Raw genomic sequence first — 17,492 nt, forward strand, 5'->3', positions numbered from 1 at the left:
GGAGTTCGAGATCAGCGTGGCCAACATAGTGAAACCCCATCTCTACTAAAAATACAAAAAATTATCTGAGCGTGGTGGTGGGTGCCTATAATCCTAGCTACTTGGGAGGCTGAGGCAGGAGAAACTCTGGAACCTGGGAGGCGGAGGTTGCAGTGATCCGAGATCGCACCACTGCACTCCAGCCTGGGAGACAGAGTGAGACTCCATCTCAAACAAACAAAAACACAGAGAGAGAGAGAGATTATGACTGTCTTGGTACCAGCAGATGTTGCTTTGTAATCACCAAGTGGGGAGAGGGGGTGGCAGCCTGTCTTACACACCTGGACCACATTGCCCAACAACACTGCTCCACCCAGTCCGTAAAACCTCCCTCGGTGGCTATCTTCACCTAACATAGACACCTATTCAAAGCATCTGATGAGGTCGTGTGCGTGCTACCACTTGGGAAAACGAAACTAAGAGCACTATAGGAACAATGATGAATATCATCATCATCATCATATTTACAAAATGCTTGCATATCACACCTGTAATCCCAGCACTTTGGGAGGCTGAGGCGGCGAATCACCTGAGGTTGGGAGTTCGAGACCAGCCTGACCAACATGGAGAAACCCCATGTCTATTAAAAATACAAAATTAGCCATGCATGGTGGCAGGCACCTGTAATCCTAGCTACTTGGGAGGCTGAGGCAGGAGAATCGCTTAAACCCAGGAGGTGGAGGTTGTGGTGAGCTGAGATCGCGCCATTGCACTCCAGCCTGGGCAACAGGAGCAAAACTCCATCTCAAAAAAAAAAAAAAAATGCTTGTGTAAGTATTTATTATGTTAATACAAAATATTTATTATCAAAAAATAAACAATACATTTTATTGAACCATCATGTATCATCCTTCTTCTTAGTGGAATTCATTGTATAGATACTGTATCTCTTATATTTCTCCTGATAATACTACAAGATTGATCCTTGTCCAACAGATATTTCCTGAACACCTACTATGTGCTGCAAGTACTGAGATCCACAGTGCAATCTGGCAGCCAGGGAGCACCCCCGATCACAGACACTGTGGCCCCGCAGTGGATGGGTGCTTCCATTGCTGGAGCTCACTTTTCCTGCTCTGCAAGTACTGAGATCCGCAGTGCAATCCGGCAGCCAGGGAGCACCCCCGATCACAGACACTGTGGCCCCACAGTGGACGGGCACTTCCGTTGCTGGAGCTCACCTTTCCTGCTCTGCAAGTACTGAGATCCACAGTGCAATCCGGCAGCCAGGGAGCACCCCCGATCACAGACACTGTGGCCCCGCAGTGGATGGGTGCTTCCGTTGCTGGAGCTCACTTTTCCTGCTCTATTGTTGTCATAGAAGAAAGTTCCATACCCAACATCACATTCTCTACTTATTTGTTTGTCTCTCTTTTCCTCTAGAACTGCAGGAACTGGGAATTTGAACTGTTTCTGTCACTTCTGGATCCCAGCATTTAGAACAGGGCTCCACTCACAGCAGCCACTATTGCTGAAGAAGCAAATCCCGCGGGATTGCTTGAGAAGGTCATTGGACTTCACAAGAGATGTCTGGGGTGGAGACGGGACTTGGGAAGATGCTGGTTCATGGATGGTGTGGGGGCTGCAGGAGGAGATGCCTGGGGAGAGAGTATCTAGTAAGAAGTGACAATGTTGGTTGGGCACGATGGCTCATGCTTGCAATCCTAGCACTCTGGGAGGCCAAGGTGAGAGGATCACCTGAGGTTAGGAGTTTGAGACCAGCCTGGCCAACATGGTATAACCCCGTCTCTACTAAAAATACAAAAATTAGCCAGGCGTGGTGGTGGGCGCCTGTAATCCCAGATACTTGGGAGGCTGAGGCAGGAGAATTGCTTGAACCTGGGAGGCGGAGGTTGCAGTGAGCCGAGATCATGCCACTGCACTCCAGCCTGGGCGACAAAGTGAAACTCCATCACAAAAAAAAAAAAAAAAAAAGAAGTGACAATGTCCTTGGGTCTGCCTTGGTGCCGCAGGGGAGTGTGGTCATAGGTCGAAGACAGAGAAAGAGCCATTAAGAAATGGGAGTAGGCTGGGCGCAGTGGCTCATACCTGTAATCCCAGCACTTTGGGAGGCCGAGGTGGGTGGATCACCTGAGGTCAGGAGTTCGAGATCAGCCTGACCAATATGGTGAAACTCTGTCTCTACTAAACATACACAAAATTAGCTGGGCATGGTGGCGCATGCCTATAATCCCAGCTACTCAGGAGGCTGAGGCAGGAGAATCACTTGAACCCAGGAGGCAGAGGTTGCAGTGAGCTGAGATGGCGCCATTGCACTCCAGCCTGGGGGACAGAGCAAGACTCCGTCTCAAAAAAAAAAAAGAAATGGGAGTAGCCCAAAGGGGTGAGTGATGGTTACCTGAGGGCTCTCTCTGGAAAGCAGGACTTATCCACACTCCTCAGTATCTTGATGCTGCTGAGAGATCAACATCAGGGCTGGGAAAAGGGCTGTTGGATTTGAGAGAAGGGATGAGAGTCAGGAAGCACACTGGGGGGCCGCTTCCAGGGACAGGAGACATCAATGGAGGGGAAATGAGAAATAAGTGGACCTGCACCTTTTGCTAAGGGAGGCTGTTAAGGGAGGAGAGAGACCGGGCAGTTGCTAGAGGGATGGTGGCCAAGGGAGGGTTTCGTTTTTGTTTTAAAGATGGGAGAGATTATAAGTGCTGAAGGGAAGGATGAAATTCAGAAGGAAAGCTTGCGTATTCATGGGGGATCAGGAGTAAGGAAGGTTCTGAGGTGGCAGGCAGGGCTAGGAGGTGGCGGGATTGGTTTTTGGAGGAACATCCGTTAACAGGAGGAGAGAAGCTGGGGACCAGGAGCAAAGCCCAAGGCCTTCCCAGGCCCTGGAAACCCTCCGTGCTGGGCCGGTCCCCTGCTGCTTCTCTGGTTTCACTTCCTTTCTCAGCCCTGTTCCCACTTCTGCTCTGGTCCCCTGGCTCCCTGGCTTTTCCCTGAGTCCTCCCACCAGGCTCCTGCCTTTGCCTCACTTTCCTCTCTCCCTAGGATATTTTTGCTGCAGAGATCCACGCGGCTCAGTCCCTCGCTTTATCTGGGTCTCTGCTCTCCTGTCCATCTTTCAGAGCTCTTCCCTGACTACCACATAGGCAACAGTATCCTCCTATTACCTTCCATTCAGACCCTCTCCTTTACCGTAGGACCTTTGCACCTGCTATTCTCCCTGCCTGAAATACTGTGCCTTGCCTGATTATTATTATTATTATTATTTTGAGACAGAGTCTCACTCTGTCACCCAGGCTGGAGTGCAGTAGCACGATCTCAGCTCACTGCGACCTCCACCTGCTGGGTTCAAGTGAGCAAGCATGGCTAATTTTTGTATTTTTAGTAGAGATGGGGTTTCACCATGTTGGCCAGGCTGGTCTCGAACTCCTGACCTCAGGTAATCAACCTGCTTCAGCCTCCCAAAGTGCTGGGATTACAGACATCTGCCACCACACCCCCGGCCCCTGATTTTTTGTTTGTTTGTTTTTTTGAGACAGACTCTCCTTCTGTTGTCTAGGCTGGAGTACAGTGGAGCGATCTTAGCTCACTGCAACCTCTGCCTCCCGGGTTCAAGTGATTCTCCTGCCTCAGTCTCCTAAGTAGTTGAGATTACAGGTGTCCGCCACCATGCCTGGCTAATTTTTGTATTTTTGGTAGAGACAGGGTTTCACCATGTTGGACATGGCTGGTCTTGAACTCCTGACCTCAGGTGAGCTGCCTGCCTTGGCCTCCGAAAGTTCTGGGATTACAGGCATAAGCCACTGTGCCTGGCCTGATTTTTTTTTTTTTTTGTAGAGATGGGGTCTTGCTTTGTTGCGTAGGCTGGTCTCGAACTCCTGGGCTGAAGCTATCCTCCCGCCTCAGCCTCCCAAAATGCTGGGATTACGGGAATGAGCCACCAAGACTGGCCCCTTCCCTGATCTTGTTAATGACTCAATCTTCACCCCTAGCTCAGGCATCCGTCTTCAGTCTTGTCTCTTCTTTCTCCCCAACTAGGTCAGGTTCCCTCACAGAGGACCCTTGGAGAGCTGGGCACTTCTCCAATAGCATTCGTTGAAGTTACTATTTTTTATCTGCGAGATTGGCTAAGACCTCTTTCTTGCTCCAGACTACAGGTACCATCCAAGCAGGGGCCACATCCATCTTACCCAAATGTGTATTTTCAGTGCCTGCCGGAGTGCCAGGCACCCAGCGGGTACCCAGAACTTAGGGTGTTGGGTGTACTCATGGATCAGAACTTCAGTTCAGCCCGAGCTGTAGACCTGAAGACTGAGGCTCAAGATATTCCATCATCAGATATCGAGGGTCGGAGGGTAAAAAAAAGAAAAAGAGCCAGGCGCAGTGGCTCCCGCCTGTAGTCCCAGCACTTTGGGAGGCCGAGGCAGGCAGATCACTTGAGGTCAGGAGTTCCAGACCAGCCTGGACAACACTGTGAAACCCCATCTTTCCTGAAAATACAGAAAAGTCCCAGCTACTCAAGTGGCTGAGGCAGGATAATTGCTTGAACCTGGGAGGTGGAGGTTGCAGTGAGCCGAGATTGTGCCACTGCACAACAGTCTGGGTGACAGAGTGAGACTCTGTCACGAAAGAAAGAAAGAGAGAAAGAAAAAGAGAGAGAGAGAGCAAGAGAGAGAGCAAGAGAGAGAGCAAGAGAGAGAGAGCAAGAGAGAGAGCAAGAGAGAGAGAGCAAGAGAGAGAGAGAGATCATCGATACTCATTTATCAAATACTCAAACCCGTATCTGTCTACACATGCTATTGACCTAAACTATACTTTTCAAGAATATTCTTCGCTGCCAAGGCTGGAGTGTAGAGGCATGATCTCGTCTCACTGTAACCTCTGCCTCCTGAGTTCAAGCGATTCTCCTGCCTCACCTCCCTAGTAGCTGGGACTACAGGCCTGCACTGCCACACCCAGATAATTTTTGTATTTTTGGTAGAGATGGAGTTTTGTCATGTTGGTCAGGCTGGTCTCAAACTCCTGACCTTAGGTGATCTGCCCGCCTTGGCCTCCCAAAGTGCTGGGATTACAGGCATGAGCCACTGCGCCTGGCTTCAAGAATATTGTTCATTTACAGAGGCATAGAGGTTAAGAGTACCCTCTGAAATTACACAGCCTGGAATTGACTGCTAGCTCTCCCCTCTGCAATCTTTCTGGCACCAGTCATGTTGGTTCAGCTCCCTCTGGGCCTCACTTACCCATCTGTAGAATGGGGATAATAACACCTGCATTGTACATCTATTAGGAGGATGAATGTGATTATCACATGTAAAAGGCTAGAGCCATGCTTGACACATGATACATATTCAAATTCCAGTCAAGCTTCTCTCTTTTTTTTTGAGACGGAGTTTCACTCTGTCACCCAGGCTGGAGTGCAGTGGCACGATCTCGGCTCACTGCAAGCTCTGCCTCCCGGGTTCAGGCCATTCTCCTGCCTCAGCCTCCCGAGTAGCTGGGACTACAGGCGCCTGCAACCAAGCCCGGCTAATTTTTTTTTTGTATTTTTAGTAGAGACGGGGTTTCACCGTGTTAGCCAGGATGGTCTCAATCTCCTGACCTCCTGATCCGCCCGCCTCGGCCTCCCAAAGTGCTGGGATTACAGGCGGGAGCCACCACGCCCGGCCCAGCTTCTCTTTTTGAATGCCAGGCTTTGTGCTAAAACTCTTACTGGTTTTTACACTGAGTCCCCAAAGATTATCAACCTAAATTTCAGGACGCATGTGTTTTTATTAATGTCTCAGAAAAGTCAGATTGGAAGTTGCATGCACAATTCCTGCCAGAACAAAGTACAGCCATCTCTCTGCACTAATGCATTTCCAGCTGGTGGAGTTCAGTTTTTAAAGAGCAGTAAATACTTGCAAGAGACGAACGGCAGGAAGTGAATGAAGGAATAGATACATTTTTAAGATCCACTGACAGCTTGTACATTCTGGAAGCCATGTGGGTCAGGGGGATGAATTTATTGGCTTTAACGTCAGACGCTCTGCAGGCCGTGAGATGTGCCTTTTGTCCTGACGTCAGCTGAGAGCAGATCTTTGGAAGGATTTGCCCATTGAGCACATTTGCTGAAACATCTTGGCTTCATTACATTTATGAGTTTTAAAAGCATGTAAAATATTTTATGTGGTTCTTGCAAAAGGGTAACAACATAAATAACCTGCAGGGATAGGATGATTTTCAAGAAATGGGGTCAGCCGGCAAGCCAGTGTTCACTCTGTGGACATTCTGAGTGTACAGAATATTAATACTTCATTTGCCCCTCCGGATCCACTCTCCATTTTCTCTTCCCTCCTCTGTGCCCAAGAGGCCAGGCAGTGGGGACCACATCTCCTGGTTCTGTGACATCTGGTTTCTTGCTGGGTTCAGCCAATAAGGAGCAGGAACGGGAGATGGGAGGGCCAAGGTGGGGCTGGGGTATTAACTCCCTGGCTGGCCATGGTCTGGCAGTGGCTTGTCCCTCTACTGAAATCCACAGCTCCCATGGGGTGGCCTTTTTCCTACGGATCTTGCCATGTTCTGATAACCACTCCCTCCTGCTGCCTTTGGAGGCCTTGGAGAGGGAAGGGCTTTTGGTTGTTGGTAGCCCCGGGGTGCTTCATCAACCCTGCTGATTTCTCTATAACTTGCTTATATCTTGGTAAATACCCCTTTTATTAAACATTCCTCAGCCGGACATGGTGGCATGTGCCTGTAGTCCCAGCACTTTGAGAGGCCGAGGCAGGAGGATCTCTTGAACCTGGGAGGCGGAGGTCGCAGTGAGCCAAGATTGCGCCTCTGCACTCTAGACTGGGCGACAGAGTGAGACTGTCTCTAAAAAAAAAAAACCAAAGAACCCCAAAAGACTCTCCTCAGTTACTCTGCTCAAGTGAGCCTTTTAATTATCTTGGGGACCTTGTATAGGTACAGTTATTATTTTGTTTGTTTGTCTGTTTTGAGACAGAGTCTCACTCTGTTGCCGAGGCTGGAGCGCAGTGGTACAATCTTGGCTCACTGCAACCTCCACCTCCTGGGTTCAAGCAATTCTCCTGCCTTCGCCTCCCAAGTAGCTGGGATTACAGGCATGCACCCCCAAGCCTGGCTAATTTTTGTATTTTTGGTAGAGACGGGGTTTCACCATGTTGGCCAGGCTGGTCTCAAACTCCTGACCTCAAGTGATCCGCCGCCTCGGCCTCCCAAAGTGCTGGGATTGTAGGTGTGAGCCATCATGCCCGACGGGCACAGTTGTTAATATCATGTTAGATTAAAAATCAAAATCTTACAGAAACTTCAGCCTTTATATCACGATGGCTTCCTGTCCCTATGGCAAGGTAATCCTTAAGAGAGAGGCCAAGCTCAAAGCTGTAGCCAAATAACTTAATATCTATGAGGTGACTTTCACATACCTCATACTAAATATGCAAGCCACACATGACCTCTACAATCCAGAAATACCTGTTTTAGCAGCGAAGATAGACTATCTGATGAGAAATCGTACTATGGGAGGAACATGGCTTGGCAATTAAGAGTCTCTATTTGTTTTCTGGGGCTGCTGTAACAGAGAGCCACAGACAGAGCGGCTTACACAGCACAGATGTATTGTCTGAAGGCTCTCTGGGTGCTGTGAGGGAAGGATCTGTGCCAGGCCTCTCTCCTTGGCTCGTAGATGACCGTCTTCTCCCTGTGACTCTGCCGTCATCTTCCCTCTATGTCTGTCTGTCTCTGTGTCCACATTTCTCCCACAGGTCACCAGTCCTATTGGAATAGGGTCTCGGTAAAGACCCTATTTCCAAGTAGAAACACATTCTGAGGTGCTGGGTCTCAGAGCTCCAACATCTCCTTTTTGGGAGGATACAATTCAACGCAGAGCAGAGGCCGACATCCATGAGTTTAAATCCAGGTTGTGTCACCTTGGGCAAATTATTTATTTATTTATTTATTCATTTTTGAGTCTCGCTCTGTCACCCAGGCTGGAGGGCAATGGCGTGATCTCAGCTCACTGCAACCTCCGCCTCCTGGGTTCAAGTGATTCTCCTGCCTCAGCCTCCTGAGTAGCTGGGATTACAGGCACCCGCCACCACGCCTGGCTAATTTTTGTATTTTTTAGTGGAGACGGGGTTTCACCATATTGACCAGACTGGTCTCAAACTCCTGACCTCAGGTGATCTGCCTGCCTCAGCTTCCCAAAGTGCTGGGATTACAGGCGTGAACCACCATGCCCGGCCACCTTGGGCATATTATTTAAACTGCTCAGTGTTTGTGTTTCATCACCTAGAAAATGGGGATAGCCTGGGCTTGGTGGCTCGCACATGTAATCCAGCACCTCGGGAGGCAGAGGCAGGAGAATCACTTGAACCCAGGAGGCAGAAGTTGCAGTGAGCTGAGATTGGGCCACTATACTCCAGCCTGGGCTACAGAGCGAGACTCCATCTCAAAAAAAAAAGCCAGGCATGGTGGTATGTGCCTGTAGTTCCAGCTACTTAGGAGGCTGAGGCTGGAGGATTGCTTGAGCCTGTGTGGTCAAGCTGCAGTGAGCTGTGATGGTGCCACTACACTCCAGCCTGGGCAACAGAGCAAGACCTATCTAAAATATAAAGTAAAATAAAATAGGGATAACATTTTTACAATCACTTTGCAGGATACTGTGAAATAAGGGGTGGGAGACTGCTTAAAAAGTGCCTGGCATAGGCAGGGCGCGGTGGCTCATGCCTGTAATCCCAGCACTTTGGGAGGCTGAGGCGGGTGGATCATGAGGTCAGGAGATAGAGACCATCCTGGCTAACACAGTGAAACCCCGTCTCTACTAAAAATACAAAAAATTAGCTGGGCGTGGTGGTGGGCACCTGTAGTCCCAGCTACTCAGGAGACTGAGGCAGGAGAATGGCGTGAACCCGGGAGGCGGAGCTTGCAGTGAGCCGAGACTGCGCCACTGCACTCCAGACTGGGCGACAGAGTGTCAAACAAACACAAAAACGTGCCTGGCGTGTGGCAAATGTTGTCGGTGTGGGCTTTCGCTATTATTAACCTGAAGTGTTGTACTTTCACATAACAACTCCATTGAGTGTCTTCAGGCATCTCAAACTTCCCCGTCCAGTTGGCTCGTTTTCCAATCCTACCCATCTTGGAAAATGGCACCCTCACCAGCCCAGTTGCTCAAGCTGTCCATGATCCTTCTCATCATTGCCACTTTCACTCCACCAGTGAACCTGCTGTATGCCCCTCCAAGGACACGCTGCATTCTGAATTCATTGCTTCTCTTCATCTCATTAGTTAGATCTGATGAGACGGCCCTGCCATCCTCTCTTGGACACTCTCTTGAACAAAGCAGTAACCTCTTAGCTTGTTTTCCCGCTTTCACTGCACCCCTTCTAGAGATCATCCTCTGTACAGGAGCCAAGGGATCTTTAAAAACATGGATCCCGGCCGGGCGTGGTGGCTCACGTCTGCAATCCCAGCACTTTGGGAGGCCGAGGAGGGCAGATCTCTTAAGATCAGGAGTTCGAGACCAGCCTGGCCAATATGGTGAAACCCTGTCTGTACTAAAAATACAAAAATTAGCCAAGTGTGGTGGCGGGCGCCTATAGTCTCAGCTACTTGGGAGGCTGAGGCAGGAGAATCGCTTGAACCTGGGAGGCTGAGGTTGCAGCAAGCAGAGATCACACCACTGCACTCCAGCCTGGGCAACAGAGCGAGACTCCATCTCAAAAACAAACAAACAAACAAACAAACAAACAAAAACAAAACATGGATCCCATCATGTCTTTTCCTGCGTAAGGCTCTGGATGGCTTTCCATTGAAACTAGAACAAAATCTACACATCTTTGTTCTAAGGCCCTCTTCCAAGGCCCTAATGATCTGGTCTCTGCCTGCCTCTCCAATGTGACTTCCTACCATTCTCCCCTGGATCACTAGATTTTAGTTACATGGGTCTTCCTGCTTTTCCTCAAATATAACAAGCAGATCCAGCTTCAGTGCCTGTGCACTTGCTGTTCTCCGGGCTTGGAATACCCTTCCAAGAACTTTCTCCCTCACTTCATTCAGGTCTTTGCTCAAATGTTACCTCTTCAAGGAGGTCTTCCTTGCCCACCATTTTTTGTTTGTTTGTTTGTTTTCTTTTTTTTTTTTTTTTTTTTTGAGACAGAGTCTTGCTCTGTCACCTAGGCTGGAGTGCAGTGATGCGATCTCGGCCCACTGCAACCTCTGCCTCCCAGGTTCAAGCAATTCCTGTGCCTCAGCCTCCCGAGCAGCTGGAACGACAGGAGACACAAGCCACCATGCCCAGCTAACTTTTGTGTTTTTAGTAGAGACAGGGTTTTGCCATGTTGCCCACTCTGGTCTCAAACTCCTGAACTCAAGCAATCTGCTCACCTCAGCCTCCTAAAGTGCTGGGATTATAGGCATGAGCCACCGTGCCTGGCCGAGATTCCCTATTTCTTTTTTTTTTTTTTTTGAGATGGACTCCTGCTCTGTTGCTCAGGCTGGAGTGCAGTGGTGTGATCTCAGCTCACTCCAACCTCCACCTCCCGGGTTCAAGCGATTCTCCTGCCTCAGCCCCCTGAGTAGCTGGGACTATAAGCGCATGCCACCACACCCGGCTAATTTTTGTATTTTTAGTAGAGATGGGGTTTCACCATGTTGGCCAGGATGGTCTCGATCTCCTGACCTTGTGATCCACCTGCCTTGGCCTCCCAAAGTGCTGGGATCACAGGCGTGAGCCACTGCACCCGGCCAGCTCTTAATTGCATTATTTTATATTACCATTCTCACAGCATTAATCACCCTCAGCAGTTCTATTTACACACTTCTTTGTTTTGCTTACGGTCCACCTCTACCAACAGAATGTAATTGATCTGATAGTTGAGAGGTCTCCCATGCTCACTGCTGAATCCCCATCACCTAGAACAGTGCCTGGCACTTAATAGGCATCTAGTAAATCTTTGCGGGGGCAGGATGGGAAGCAAACACAAAATGATATGTGGTTCTCTTCTCTCTTTTCTGCCCCCTCTCCAAACAAAACCACCAGCAGAGGAAAGAAACAAAAAGTCTATGAGTTGTCAAGATTTCTGCTTTGGGGCACAGTGGTCATGCCCGTGATCCCAGCTTTTTGGGAGGCTGAGTTGGGATGATCATCTGAGCCTAGTTGTTTGAGACCAGCCTGGGCAACATAGCAAGACTCCATCTCTAAACAAATTTTTTTTTTTTTTTTTGAGACAAGGTCTTGCTCTGCCACCTGCATTGGAGTGCAGTGGCACTATCATAGCTCACTGCACCCTCAACCTCCGAGGCTCAAGTGATCCTCTCACCTTAGCCTCCCAAGTAGCTTGGACTACCGGCGTGCACTACCACACCTGGCTAATTTTTTTGTAGTGACGAGGTTTCGCCATATTAACCAGGCTGGTCTTGAACTCCTGGCCTCAAGTGATCCTTCCTTCTTGGCTTCCCAAAGTGCTGGGATTATAGGTGTGAACCACCATACCTGATTCTACAAAATTTTTTTAAAAAAGTTAGCCAGGCATGGTGGCGCATGCCTGTAGTTCCAGCGAGGTGAGGTGGGACCATTGCTTGAGCCCAGGAGTTGGAAACTGCAGTGAGCTTTGATCCTGCCACTGTCTGGGCAACAGCATGAGACTCTGTTTCTAGAAAAACAAAACAAAACAAAACAAAAAAAGATTCCCGCTTTGGAACAATGGCTAGGGGCTGGGAATCTAGGATGGATCCAGAGTGGGCAAGTCTTGGCTTCTTATAACTGCAGAATCCCACGATGGATGTGTGGGTGGGCTGGGGTAACAGATCTACTCAGGTTGGGGGCTGGGGGTATCGCGAGGTGTTTAAGCCTGTCAATAAAAAAAGTGACCGCTGCTTTGTATCTGCAGCTACTCAAGGGAAATAAAGCCGTTTGCTTATAAAGAATTTCCATAAACATTTCTGAGGATGTGTATTAGGGGTAATCTTGGGATGTGCATTAAACTAAACAGGGTAGTATAAACACAGGAACAGGCTGAAAGGGGGAGAATAAATGGCCCAGGTTTGCCCTGGCCCGATGGCCTTAGGCAACTTGTGCAGCCTGCAGAAACCCAGAGACTTCAGTTCATTATTTAAAGAAGGCGGAGACAAAGAGGGAAAACCAAACGCAGCCCTCCCATGGGTAGATAGATTCTTGAACAACCTTTGGAATTAAGCTTTTTTTTCCTCTCCTCCTGGTGTTCAATGCTTTGGATTCCTGAAGTTATCTATGTTGAAATACTCGAGAGATGGTAAGGAGAACAGGAACAGGTAGCTTCGGGAGGCACGTGCTCTGGGCTAGGCATAGTTCTTTTTTTTGGGGGGGGCGGGGGAGGGAGTCTTGCTCTGTCGCCCAGGCTGGAGTGCAGTGGCGCGATCTCGGCTCACCGCAACCTCCACCTCCCGGGTTCAAGCAATTCTCCCTTCTCAGCCTCCAGAGTAGCTGGGATTACAGGCACCTGCCACCACGCCCAGCTAATTTTTTGTATTTTTAATAGAGACTGGGTTTCACTGTGTTAGCCAGGATGGTCTCGATCTCCTGACCTCGTGACCCACCCGCCTCGGCCTCCCAAAGTGCTGGGATTACAGGCGTGAGCCACCGTGCCCGGCTGCCTAGGCACAGTTCTAAAAGCTGCGTGTGCACGATCTCATTTCATCCTCCCGGTACCGCTTTGGGGAAGGTAACACTATTGCCTCCACTTTGCAGAAGAGGAAACTGAGGCAGAGAGAAGGGTGATGACTTGCTGAAGGATACAGAGCTCATTACAGTGGAGGTTCAGGGTCTGAGCTCTAGAAAAGATGCTCCACCCTATGAAGGAAAAGGTTCATTGGTATTATCTATCTATCTATATATTTTTTTCTGGGATGGAGTCTCACTCTGTTGCCCAGGCTGGAGTGCAGTAGTGCGATCTCAGCTCACTGCAAACTCTGCCTCCCGGGTTTAAGCTATTCTCCTGCCTCAGCCTCCTGAGTAGCTGGGATTACAGGTGTGTGCCACCACACCTGGCTAATTTTTGTATTTTTAGTAGAGACGTGGTTTCACCATGTTGGCCAGGCTGGTCTCAAACTCCTGACCTCAGGCCTAAATCACGCCCGGCCTAAATCATTTGAATTTGCTAACTCATTCATGTGTTGATAATATAAATAAATAATTTTTAAAGTGTCCCCTTGCGCAAACCAATGATGAAAGCAGGCCATGAATAGAGGCAGGTGATCAGCTCCGCTCTGTGCCCCGGAGTACCCTCAAAATAAACCCCAAGGCTCAGGACCAAATATAGATGATGACAGGCTAGGCGGTGGCTCACACACAAAAAATCAGAGGTGGATAAGAATCTATATCTGCACCTGCCAGGAGCCAGGTCGAGGAGGATTAAGAGTTGGGGGAGACTTTCCACTGTGCCCATTCTTTCTACATTTTGGGTCATATGAATGTATTATTTTTTCCAAAGTTTGAATTATTATTTTTGTTTTGTTTGTTTTGTTTTTTTGAGGCGGAGTTTCACTCTTGTTGCCCAAGCTGGAGTGCTATGGCACGATCTCGGCTCACCGCAACCTCCGTCTCCCAGGTTCAAGCAATTCTCCTGCCTCAGCCTCCCAAAGTGCTGGGATTACAGGTGTGAGTCACCGCATTCAGCCTGAATTATTTTTTAAAAACTTTGATAGGATATAAATGAAACAAAAATTTTTTTTTTTTTGAGACGGAGTCTTACTCTGTCACCCAGCCTGGAGTGCAGTAGTTCAATCTTGGTTCACTGCAAGCTCCGCCTCTCGGGTTCACGCCATTCTCCTGTCTCAGCCTCCCAAGTAGCTGGGACTACAGGCACCCTCCACCCCGCCCGGCTAATTTTTTGTATTTTTTTAGTAGAGACGGGGTTTCACCGTGTTAGCCAGGATGGTCTCGATCTCCTGACGTCGTGATCCGCCCACCTCGGCCTCCCAAAGTGCTGGGATTACAGGCGTGAGCCACTGCGCCCGGACTAATAATTTTTTTAAATAAAAAATATGAAACTGGCCCGGGCACGGTGGCTCATGCCTGTAATCCCAGCACTTTGAGGGGCCGAGGTGAGTGGATTACCTGAGGTCAGGAGTTCGAGACCAGCCTGACCAACATGGTGAAACCCTGTCTCTTCTAAAAATACAAAATTAGCTGGGCGTGGTGGCGCATGCCTGTAATCCCACCTATTTGGGAGGCTGAGGAAGGAGAATCGCTTGAACCCAGGATCTGGAGGTTGCAGTGAGCCGAGATCACGCCATTGCACTCCAGCCTAAGCAATGAAGAGCGAAACTCTGTCTCAAAAAAAAAAAAAAACAACAAACAAACAAAACAAAACAAAACAAAAAACTGAAAAGGTTTCAGAAATGCAAAGGCAACATGTCCCAAAGTATTAAAATGGTACAACCTTGCTTTTGACGTGAAGGTCAGTTACAGAACGAAATTAGCCAGCAAGCAGGTGAGAGCAGAGATTAAAATGGTAATGAAGATGGCCATTCCACAGCCTTTTCTAACTACATGGAAATTATCTTCCTTGACAGTAGCCAACCTGTGCTTACTACATTCTCTCTCTCTCTCTTTCTCTCTTTCTCCTCCCACCTGCTTGCCATGACCTATTTCATAGTCCTGGCACGTGTGAAATGCCTGCCAAGAACTGCAGAAGACAGAGACACAGTGCTCCAAAAAGGTTGAATGGCAACTTTATCATGGACATTTTGGTGATTACAATATCTACATTTCCTGGGGGGTCTCAGAATCACAGAAATTATTTCAAGTTAGTCCGAGGCTGCTCAAAGCTGAGGTCAAAACATCTGAGAGAAAAGGTTAAGTAAAAAATCTGGTTGTTTCTATAAAACTGGACTCATTCATTCAACGGCTATGTACTGAATACCTACCATGTACCAGACCACGCTGAGGACCAGCCAGAGGCAAGGCAGGCACCTCAGGCACAAAAGGCAAGAAGGCCTCACTCTCTGTCGCTGCTACACCTGCAAAACCCCTAGCGTAAGGTTCCCTTTGCATTTCCTGCCCGTGGTGCCTGCCTGGCCTCATCCTAGTGCCTATTCCATACCAGACGCTGTTCTAAGCACTGACGCTGCAGCAGTGAACAAAACAAAAAGAAGCTGGACAAGTGCTCAAGTCTCCACATTTCAGAATTGGATATTTTGGTGCTGAATTGACTGTGTTAAGAAACAGAGGTTGGCTGGATACAGTGGCTCATGTGCGTAATCCCAGCGCTATGAGAGGCTGAAGCGAGAGGATGGCTTGAGCCCAGGAGTTTTGAGACCAACCTGGACAACACAGTGAAATCCCAGCTTTACAAAAAATATGAAAATTAGCTGGGCATGGTGGTACACGCCTGTAGTCCCAGCTACTCGGAAGGCTGAGGTGGGAGGATCACCTGAGCCTGAGGAGGTTGAGGCTGCAGTGAGTTGAGATTGTGCCACTGCACTCCGCCTGGGCAACAGAGTGAGACTCTGTCTCAAAAAAAAGAAACAGGTCAGACGCGGTGGGTCACGCCTGTAATCCCAGCACTTTGGGAGGCTGAGGCGGGTGGATCACCTGAGGTCAGGAGTTCGAGACCAGCCTGACCAACATATTGAAACCCCGTCTCTACTAAAAATACAAAAATTAGCCAGGCGTGGTGGCACACGCCTGTAATCCCAGCTACTTGGGAGGCCGAGGAAGGAGAATCACTTGAACCTGGGAAGCGGAGGTTGCAGTGAGCTGGGATCATGCCACTACACTCCAGCCAGGGCAACAAGAGCGAAACTCCATCTCGAAAAAAAAAAAAAAAAGAAACAGAGGTCTTTGCCCACTCTTCAGCTTGGAGTTACTAAGTGATCTCAGTCTTGCTTCAGTTGACTTCTTACTCTGCATCCCCAGGTAGCCCTTTGTTGTTCAGGACTAGCTTGGACAATGGAAAGCCCCATCTTCTGAGTGCTCCCCAATGTCTGGGGCTATAGATAGATTGACCAATGCAATCTATGTCATGCCCCATGAGGTGGGACCAGTGATTCTCACCACTTTCCAAACTGAGGTCACAGTTGGTCTGAAAGCTGGGAGGGTTCACCCATAGAGAAAACTGGCCAAGACAAGATTCAGATCTGGCGTGGGTCCGAGAGACTCCTGCAAGGGTGTACTCTAGCACTCCACACATTACTTAAGGTTGGTTGAGCTCTGAGGTACAGATATATGTTGGCGACTTACTGAAGGCTGCAAAGCTCATTAAGATCAGGGGTCCAGGGTCTGAGCTCTTCAAAAGATGTTCCACCCTAGGAAGGAAAACGCTCATTGTTATCATCATTGACGTTTGGTCACTTGGGGTTTATTTTTAGGAAACTCCTAAAAATAATGTGTTTTAGGACACACAGTGAAACTGATCATGTGTCTCCATTCATGGCCTGCTTTCATCATTGGTTTGTGCATGAAGACACTTCTAAAATTATTTATTCATATTATCAATATATAGATATATTAGCCATTGCTTCTCCCTGTCAAGTATAAGACCTGACAAGACTATCATCCCCGAGGTGACCCCCGAAGTGCTATCATTACTCACCATCCTACCCTCTGGCCCAGCTGCAAAGAATGGGTCTAGCTTAGCTTTCTGATCCTTTCTGCCATCCCAACCCAATCTGCTCTGATTCGTCACTTCCTCCCTAAGCATCCTCACCAAAGCCCTTCAGCACCAGTGTCAGCAACAACAGCCAATATGCCCTGGGTCTTCCTTCCTGTGCTCTTTCAAATAACAAGATTATTACTGGACTGCCTATTATATGCCAGGCCCTGTGATTGGCACTGGAATGCAACAATAAGCAAAAACAGACATGGTACCCATCTTCATTTAGCCCACAGTCTAGTGGAGGGAGGTGGACATCAGTTAAATAATCACCCCCAAGTACGCAGAAAGATCTTATTGCACACTATGATAATGGATATGGAGAAAAAGTGCCAGGCACCACCACCAGGAGTTGGAACTGGTCCAGGAGGGCTTCTCTGAGGAAGGGACCTTGGAGCTGAAACCTGTAGGATGGGGCAACTGGGTAAAGTGGGCAGAGATAGCCTCTGGGCAGAGGGTTGAGCAGTGACACTGGAGAGGAAGCCAGAGGCCCACTTGGGAAAGACCTTGAGATGGATCAGAGGCAGGTGATGGGGGGCATCCACGGGGTCTTACTCTGAGCATTCATGGGATTCAGTTTGGGTGCAATGCAGTCGCTGCCGGCTACAGTTGGAGAACTCACTGGAGGGAGGTGAGAGTGCATGGGAAGACCAGTGAGGAAGCTCCTGCCCGTCTACAGGTGATGGACGATCAGGATAGTGGGGTGGTAGCGAGGTGCAAACAAATGGACTCATGATGTACTTGGAGATTTGGTGATGGAGTGCATGAGGGATAAGGAGCAGAGTGAGGGGTCCCTGACCTCCTGCTCGAGCAAATAGAGCAACAGTAGATCCTCAGGTGATCTTCACAAATTCAAAC

The 17,492-nt window shown here is 48.8% G+C and overlaps 1 long non-coding RNA gene across 1 annotated transcript in view; it reads right to left on the reverse strand.

Annotated features, from left to right (window-relative positions):
- Positions 1-5,752: 5,752 nt before the first annotated feature.
- Positions 5,753-17,492, reverse strand: part of LOC130541054 (uncharacterized) — a 32,190-nt gene continuing 20,450 nt past the window's right edge. The window contains exons 2-3 of the long non-coding RNA XR_008955095.2: positions 16,223-16,287; positions 5,753-7,928 (exon numbers count right to left, since the gene is read on the reverse strand). This is a non-coding gene — a long non-coding RNA (uncharacterized LOC130541054). The remainder of the gene's footprint in view (positions 7,929-16,222; positions 16,288-17,492) is intronic.

Source organism: Pan paniscus, chromosome 21, assembly GCF_029289425.2.
Source record: "Pan paniscus chromosome 21, NHGRI_mPanPan1-v2.0_pri, whole genome shotgun sequence".
In the NCBI taxonomy this organism is placed as follows: Eukaryota; Metazoa; Chordata; class Mammalia; order Primates; family Hominidae; genus Pan; species Pan paniscus.